The following is an 8,730-nucleotide window of genomic DNA, read 5'->3' on the forward strand; positions in this document are numbered from 1 at the left end:
CCTTATTTCATTTTTGCTTTACTTATTTGACCTCATGAGTGCTTAAGGAAATTAACTGGCACAATATCAGAGGTGGTATTCATCAGCTTCTGACCAGTTCTGAAGAACTGGTAGCAGAAATTTTGAGTTGTTAGGAGAACCGGCAAATACCACCTCTGACTGTCCCTGGCCCCATCTATTCTCTGCCTCCAGAGTCCTGGCTAATCAGCTGGTTCTTCTTTTTTTGCCCTGGAGTGAGGAGGGAATGAGGATTTTGCAGTATATCCTTCCCCTGCCATGCCCATGAAGCCAAGCCCACAGAACCAGTAGTAAAGAAATTTGAATCCCACCACTGCACAATATCTCAGAAGAAGTGACTTCCAGGTTGGGAGCAACTTGTTAGGAATGGAAAACACTCTCTGAAGAGAAACTAAATTGGAATGGCAGTCATTAGGGCAGAGAGCTCCTTGCTAAAAAATTTGAAGCCCACCGCTGGATACGCTTGATTTAAATATTACGTTAGGTCAATACTCGCATCGGACTGTTGAGTGAATTGCATACTTGATAAGACTTAAGCAACCCTTCACACAAATAAAGGATATTTTGAGATGTAGAGGATCTTCTTTATCTTTTCTTGAGCAGGCCCTCAAGTTGGAGACATGATCCAATCTCTCAATGAAACCTGGATATTTTATAAAATATACCAGTAGTGCTTGTATATATATGGCTGTGTTTTTTTTCCAAATGATTTTTATTGTTTTTCACCAGTACACATCTTAACTACATTTTCAACAGTAATTGCATCAACATTCAGTAATAGTCCATAATTCCATCATCTATTTGTACATATTCTAATAGTTTGTCTTTCTTTATAATTCTTATTTATTCTCTACCTTTATCTGGTGTTTGTTTATATAGGACTGTGTTTTAAAGGAACTGTAAGAATTAGGGATGATTATTTACCTTTTGTTGGGTGACTTCAGCATCCAGGAATTAATAGCATCCATGGGCTTGTCTGAAGTCACCTCTGATCATGTGGTTGGTCATGTTTTAGATGTTAGACCTCCCAGTTGCCGAGGAATTGATCTGGAAGTGATGGGGGCGGGGTCTCTTATCCCATGGCTATAGTTCAGGGGTGTTAAACCAGATTTCGTGGAGGACTGGATTAGCATTGTAGCTGTGGTCTGTGGGCCAGCCAGGGGGGAGGAGATGGGATGGCTGGCCTCCTGCAGCACTCTACCAGCCAAGATGGGGCGCGTGAGGAGCCCTTTTACTTGGAAACTGTGATGGACCTTTTGCTTGATAGAAAAAAACGTTCTCCTTTTGTCCTATACTTTCTCCTTTTCCCTCTTCCCTTCCTTGCTTTCCCCTAATTTTCATTTTTCTTTGTATTTTGATAAACTAATCAAATTTGACAAATCATCAGATTTTTTTTTTAAGTGTTAAGTGACTGACAGTTGCTTTCCCATTGACAGAGGATGCTTGGTAGAAGAGGAAGTGAAGCCACAGGGATCCAACAGTCGCTTTCTTTAACTGGGTTAGTAGTTGGACAATAGGCATGTAAGAATTGCATCTCAGTATTGTGACAGGGAAAGGCAATGGGTTGGGAGGGAATCCAATTTACGCTGACAAGACTTTTTGGCAACTCAGGGAGCAGGGAGTGGTAATTAACCCAGCCTGATCCCTGAGCAAGCTTAGTGCTGTTCTACATAGTGATTGTTGCTTTTTAATGCATTGGCTGTATAGATTTGCTTGTTTGAGTTGTAATACTCTGCATAATTGCATAGAAGCTAAGTTTAGTTGAATCTTTGCAAGTTCATCATCATCATTACCAGAGTTGGAAGGGACCTTGGAGGTCTTCTTGTGCAGCTCTCTCCAGTCAAGTAGAAGACCCTGCACCATTTCAGACAAATGAATGTCCAGTCTCTTCTTAAATGCCTTCGGTGATGGAGCGCCCACAACATCTGTAGGCAAGCCATTCAACTAGTTAATTGTTCTTACTGCCAGTTCTGAACTCTTCAGTTGTAGCTTGCTTCTCTCTTTAATTAGTTTCCATCCATTGCTTCTTGTGCAGCCTTCAGGTGCTTTGGAGAATAGGTTGACCCCTGGATCTCCTGTCTTCCCCCAACCCCCACCTCTGCCTCTGCGCTTAGACTTACCACTATCTGTGCTGCACCAAGGGGCTGGTGGGACACCCCCACCCCCCAGGCTTATTTCTGGGGTAGGTTTCTATTAGCCCCACCCCAAAATATCAGGCTAGGGCTTGTTTTGGGGGTGGGTCTTATTTTGGGGGGAACAGGCTATCATGTCCCCACTAGTTCTTTTACTAGAGACTACACATACCCAATTCCTACAATTGTTCTTCATATATTTTAGCTTCCAGAGTTGGAAGGGACCTTATATAGGTCATCTAGTCCAACCCCCGCCCAAGTGGGAGACCCTACACAATTTCTGACAAATGTCACTCCAATCTCTTCTTGAAGGTCTCAAGTGATGGCACTCCCACAACTTCTGAAGGCAATTTCTAATCCATTGGTAGATGGTGCTCGCTGTCAGAAAGTTTCTCCTTATTTCAAGGTTAAATCTCTCCTTGTTCAGTTTCCATCCATAACTCCTTGTCTGGCCTACAGGCGCTTTAGAAAATAGCTTGACTCCTTCCTCTCTGTGGCAGCCCCTCAAATATTGGAAGACTGCAGTGGTGGGATTCAAATTTTTTTACTACCGGTTCTGTGGGCATGGCTTGGTGGTCATGTGACTGGGTGGGTGTGGCCAACTCAATGTCACTCACATCAAAGGGTGCCTTGCCTGGCCCCTCCCTTCCCAGCCATTCCTTGTCACACTCAACCTCAAAGTATCTATAGTTCTGTAGAAATGTTGTTCTGAAGCAGAGTGGAAAGTTATCAGAAAAGTATTCTTATCATTAGCAGAAGTTTCTTAGCTTATATTGCAGACATTATAGGCATTCCTTAATATGATATTGTGTAAATCAGGAAATCTGCTGAATCTAAGTCTAAGTTTAATGACCTAGGAACTAAATACTTTCTGTAAACAGCTAAAAACAGCAAGGGTGGCAAGGGTGGGTATGGAAAATAAGAGATGGCGTAAGATAAGTATGTATATGCTGAATTGTGCGAAAGGACTAATTAGACTTACTTCCCCCTTTTGTAGTGCATATGTTATGGTATAGCCTGAGAAGAAAAAAACGTCCTGGGAAAAGCTGAGATTGTGAGCTGCATAAAAGCAACCCCTCGGGAATAGCCAGGGTTCAGAATTTGCCATGCTAATGCTCTGAACCTTTTGCGCAAATAAACCTGCATTCTCCAACCCTTCGTGGTCTTGTGCCCTGATTTGGAAACAGGATCTGCTGCAAGAGTTCACCTTTTCTGACTTTATTATCTAAGTACTATAGATGTATTTTCATGGACCACTGAAGGGAGGAAATGGCTCACATGCTTTGCTCAAGAGTGTGAAAGTCAACAGGCTTTTAAGGAGCTGCCAGAAAGAAGGGCGGGGGCGGCGGGAATGTATTTTCCAAAGCACCAGAAGACAAACAAGAAGCAATGGATGGAAACTGAACAGAGAGAGAAGCAACCTAAAACTAAGGAGAAACTTCCTGCGAGTGAGAACAATTAACCAGTGGAACTGCCTGTCTCCAGAAGTTCTGGGTGCTCAATCACTGGAAGTTTTTCAGAAAAGGTCCCTCTAAGTTTTATTCTGTTATGCTGACACTTTCCCAGGACTTCTACTCAAATTTATTTCATAATTTCATATATAAAATAGCCAATTGTGTAATACAACCTGCATATTGTTCAAAACAGTAATTATTATGGCTGATGTTTGACAGCAAACCTAAAAGTCAAAGATCACAAGAGTGCTTCTTTCTCTGTATGTATACTGTAAGGTCTGGCTTAAGCCAAAAATGAACCAAAACAAAGACTTAAACGGAGGCTTGCAAATTAAATAAAGCAGACTTTTATTCTTTGATCAAAGTTAAACCTTTTATACCTTATACCTTTTAAGATTCTTAGAAGTCGAGTAACTGCATTGTAAAACTCTCTAACTTAGATTTACATCTTTCCTGCAAAAGCAAATCTCTCTAGGCAATGTTTTCCTTTCATGATCTCTTCTCCTATTGTCCATCTAATTGATCACAATTGACCACTTAAGGAGGCTATTATTATTCAAAGGTGTGGATTCCTCCAAGTGGAGGTACATTCCCAGAGAGGTACGTTTCATTCTCAGGTGCTGGGGTGAAATGTATCAATCCAAGAAAACAGATGGATTCAGATTGATTTAGATGGGACAATCATGTGTCTTAATAGGAGAGGGATGTAACTGATTGCAGGCATGTGTTTATAATTATTTTACAAGTGAAAGGTTAAGGAAATCTTTTTTACAACAGCAAGATAACAAATGCCTATAGAACAGGGGTGGGCAAAATTTTTGGCTCGGGCGACCTCATTGACTTTTAAAATTTGACAGACAGGCCGCCACCTGGTGTCGAAATGCCTGTCATTACAAGTCAAAATCAAATGAATGCAATCATTCAATCATTCACATCAAACCTTAATTCTGTACCAATCTTCGGCAGGCCAGATTAAAAAGACCAACGGGCTGGATGTGGCCCCCGGGCCGTAGTTTGCCCACCCCTGCTATAGAATAACACTCTACTTAATGCTATAATATATTCTACAACATTTCTTTATTTACTATTACTATTCCCTTCAATACAAAACATCACATACTAGGAAGAGCATATTAAGCTGGACTTATGCAACCTGATGTATAAAATAAACACACACATATTTATGCTCTGGACTAGACATTGAATGCATGTAAGTTCCTGAAAAATATGTGGTAGCACTGTGCAAAAAAGGGCAGTAAAATCACTCTAGATATAGAGACAGTGTAAAATATCAATACATGATAAATAATGGAACAATTAAAAATAATAACATAGAGTTTTCTCTCTCTCTCTACTTTCCCATTTCTTTTTCGTTCTTTTGTTTCTTTCTCTCTCTCTTTCTGATCTCTCTCTTTCTCTCTCTCTCTCTCTCTCTCTCTCTCTCTCACACACACACACACACACACACACAAACACACACACACACACACACACCTCTGTTCATCCAGGCCCAAGAAAGGGGTGAATAAGTGGGAGGAGGGACTTCTAGGTTCCCAGGAAGAGGCACCCCTGGAAGCTGCTGTACTCTCCAACCACACATATTGCTGATCAATTGGTCATCAGTGTTTAGTGTCAAGAATGGCTCCTAAGTGCAAATAAGATCTCTTTGCAAATTCTTTTTTTAAGGCGATAAGAAAAGATCCAATGGATCAGACAAAGGTCAGTCTAAGATTCACAGGGAGCAGACAAATCCCTCTGGTTCTCGCTGGTCAGTCAGGTGAGGCCATACAGGCGATTTCTCCCTCCCCCCCGGGAGGATGGAGGGGAAGCAGCTCCCCCGGGGTAAGGGGGAGGACAGGGCTTATTGAACTGGCATCTGGATCTCTTCTGCCACGTGACCTATGGGGACAGCCTTTTGCCTTAGTGCAAGGATAAGAGTTTTTACAAATGCTCCAAGAGCTTCCAACCCCAATCAGCTTGCATGTTTAAGTGGCAGAGAGGTCTGAGGGCACCGTCTTCCCTAAAGGATTGCTTCACTGAAATGGAATGAAGTTGCACAAAAGAAGCCTGCAGAAAGCATGGATAATTCTGCTCTTTCAAACAGTTTTCCCTTGGAGCAATTCCAGACAGGCCGTCTTTCAAAATCAACTATAAACAATCCAACTCAAGGATGAACTGAATGAACCCGCTGCAGCGGGGTGGTGGGATAAGGAAGAAATCGGGTGGCGCCCCACTCCAGCCCCCTCTCTCTCTTGCACATACCCCCCCACTCTCTTCCTATTTTTTTCCCTCTCTCTCTTGCTCATACACATGCATACACACACCTGGTCTGACTGGGATGGCGCGAGAAGGCAGAAAGCGACCAATGGGGTGGTGTCTGGACTCACTTTGTTTATTTCGTTTCCCAAGGGTTACAGCAGCGGTGGCGCTGGTGATATTTCGAGAGGGCAGGGTGGGCAGATATATTGAGGCTGCCACAGCTGCATGTGTGCATGTCTGCCACCCGCTCAGCTTCAGTGCAGATGTCCCTCAAGGGCCACCCACCCACCCGCTGGCCAGGCTGGGATAGAAGCGGCGCTGGGAGGAGGCAGAAAGCACCCAGCATGTGCAGCTGCCGTGGCCGGTCACTTTGTTCATTTTGTGCCCTTGGAGAGCTGCAAAAAGCCTGCTTGGGTGGGGAGGATGGAAAGCCCTGGCCCGCCTGCTCTGGCTGGCAGCTCTGCTCCCCTTGCTATTACAGGTTCCGGCACACTGGCCAGCTTGGACATGGGGCATTTGATGCCCTGCCAGCAAACGCTGCCCCACCAGCTGCTCCTGCCACTGCTGAGAGCAGTTCTTGCCCGCCTCTTGCTACTGCTCTTTTGGGGAGGCATGGCTGCATGTGTGAACTACCGCTGCCCTCTTACCTGCAGTGGTGGCAGGCTGGCTGGCGTGCCGGAACCTGGAAGAGAGTAAGGGGAGCAGAGGTGCCGGCATGCAGGTCCACCCCATTGAGACCACTGCACTGGAGGGACTTGCCCATGTGCCTTCTCCTTGCAGAAAGTCCCGGTCTCACATGTGCACGTGAGGTCCCAGGACTTTCTGCTAGGAGTGTAAATAAGTTCCTGAGTTCCCCTCTTCAACTTAGATTATCAATCATTACAACATTATCCAGCAGTGTTGTTTGTTTTCTCCGCTCCGTCTCCCTCACTCCCCTAAGCTTCAGATTCTGTCGAGCGAGGCGTTTCGTGAAGCCCGACAAAAAATACATGCAATCAACAGAAACAAATGAGGCAGCTTAGAGACAAGAGGATGCTCAGAGCAACCCTAATTCTACAGTATCATAGAATAAGAACAGCCCAGAAGAAAGGCAATAGCAGGAAGGAAGGAAGGAAGGAAGGAAGGAAGGAAGGAAGGAAGGAAGGAAGGAAGGAAGGAAGGAAGGAAGGAAGGAAGGAACCACCTACTGAGGGCTGCAGAATCATGCAGCCTTTAATGTTTCAGATTGTTGACCCTTCTTAGACCCAACTGATGCTTCTTATTGTATGTACAGTACATGAGTTTCAGTCCCGAAGATGTTCCTTCCCCCCAGGAGCCCAACCTTCTATTCTGGATGAATACTTCTGCACCCTTTCATTTTTGTTCCTCAACATCCTTCTTACATTGGATCACAAGTTATTGAACCAAATCAGAACCAAGAACAACAGTTGCAATTATGTAGATGTAGAAGAGACTGGAGATTTAACAGCCTTCAAACTCCAATCCAAGATCGCAGGCAAAACAGGAGCCTCAGGCTCAATACTTTTAATCCCCTGACACTCATAGCCAGATATTATTTCTCTTCATTGTGTCTCTGTATGTGGCATTGTTGCAGAGAACTTACACAAACAAAACAAACTTTACAAGAATAATAACATCTTTAGAAATGATCCTTTCTTCAAAAACCAGACATTAGGAACTGTGAATGGAGAAACTTTATTATTTACTAAGATTCTATTTAACCTCAAGAATTCACCTGAAGTAATAATCAGGCAACTCAAGACTGACAAATCAAAGTTAACAACTTCCATGAATGCACAAAAAAGAAATGTAACTCTCAAATATCCCATGCTCTTAACAAAAATGAATTTGTAGCACAGAAGAGAAAATTCCAAATTTACAGATATTGTAAAGAAAATGTTCCTTTTGTAAACAAAAGGTTCCAGGATCGGATGCCTGTATGCTGACTTTCTATATGATCCCATTATTCCTTCCATCTCTGTCACTCTGGGGGCAGCCACCCAGGGGTGCAATTCTCTTTCCCTCTCTTTCTTTCTCTTTCACTCTCTCTCCCATCTCTCTTTCTCTCTCTCCCTTCTTTCCTCCCTTCCCCCCCCTCTCACTCACACACAAACACACACACACACACACACTCTCCTGGTCTGGGACAAACAACTCCAGCCAGCAGCGGGTGGCAGGAAAAGGAAGAAAGGGGGGAGGGAGTGGCGTGCAACTAAAACAGAACCTTGTGCACCCCCCACCCCACCCCAGCCATCGCCACTCCACTGGGAGATGCTTTCAGAGGGCTGGGGCAGCGGGTGCTCACGCTTACAGCGGCAGGCAGGATTTAAAGCAGCATGCTTAAAGAGGCAGGCATGACGGGACTTTGCAACGGGACGGCATAGTCCTGTCACGCTTAAGGCGGCATTTCGGGAGAGCAAAAATTTCCCAAAACAGCGGAAAGTTTCCGAATCCACCCCCCCATCAGAAACTGCTCCCGGGCAAGCAGAGAGGAGGATTCAACTTGGCTTGCTTCTCTGCTTCTCCAGGATCCGTTTCTAATGGGAGCGGGGTGGACTTGGAAGCTTTCTACTGTACTGGGAACAGTACAACACCAGCAACACCAGCAGGAAGGAACACATGGAGGCGCGTGGAGGCTTGAGCCAGGTTAGCGGCTGCTTGCATTCTATCACCTGCTGCTGTTTTGGGGAAAGCAAAAGTTTCCCCAAACAGTGGCAAGACTCCGAATCCCCCCCCCCCCCAATCAGAAACTACTCCCAGGCAAGCAGAGAGAAGGAGGATTCAACCTGGCTTTCTTCTATGCTTGCCCAGGATCTGTTTCTAATGGGAGAGGGGTGGACTTGGAAGCTTTCCGCTGTGCAGCAACA

The sequence above is a fragment of the Pseudonaja textilis genome, chromosome 6 (assembly GCF_049901715.1).
Source record: "Pseudonaja textilis isolate UNSWEBS1 chromosome 6, rPseTex1.2, whole genome shotgun sequence".
NCBI lineage: Eukaryota > Metazoa > Chordata > Lepidosauria > Squamata > Elapidae > Pseudonaja > Pseudonaja textilis.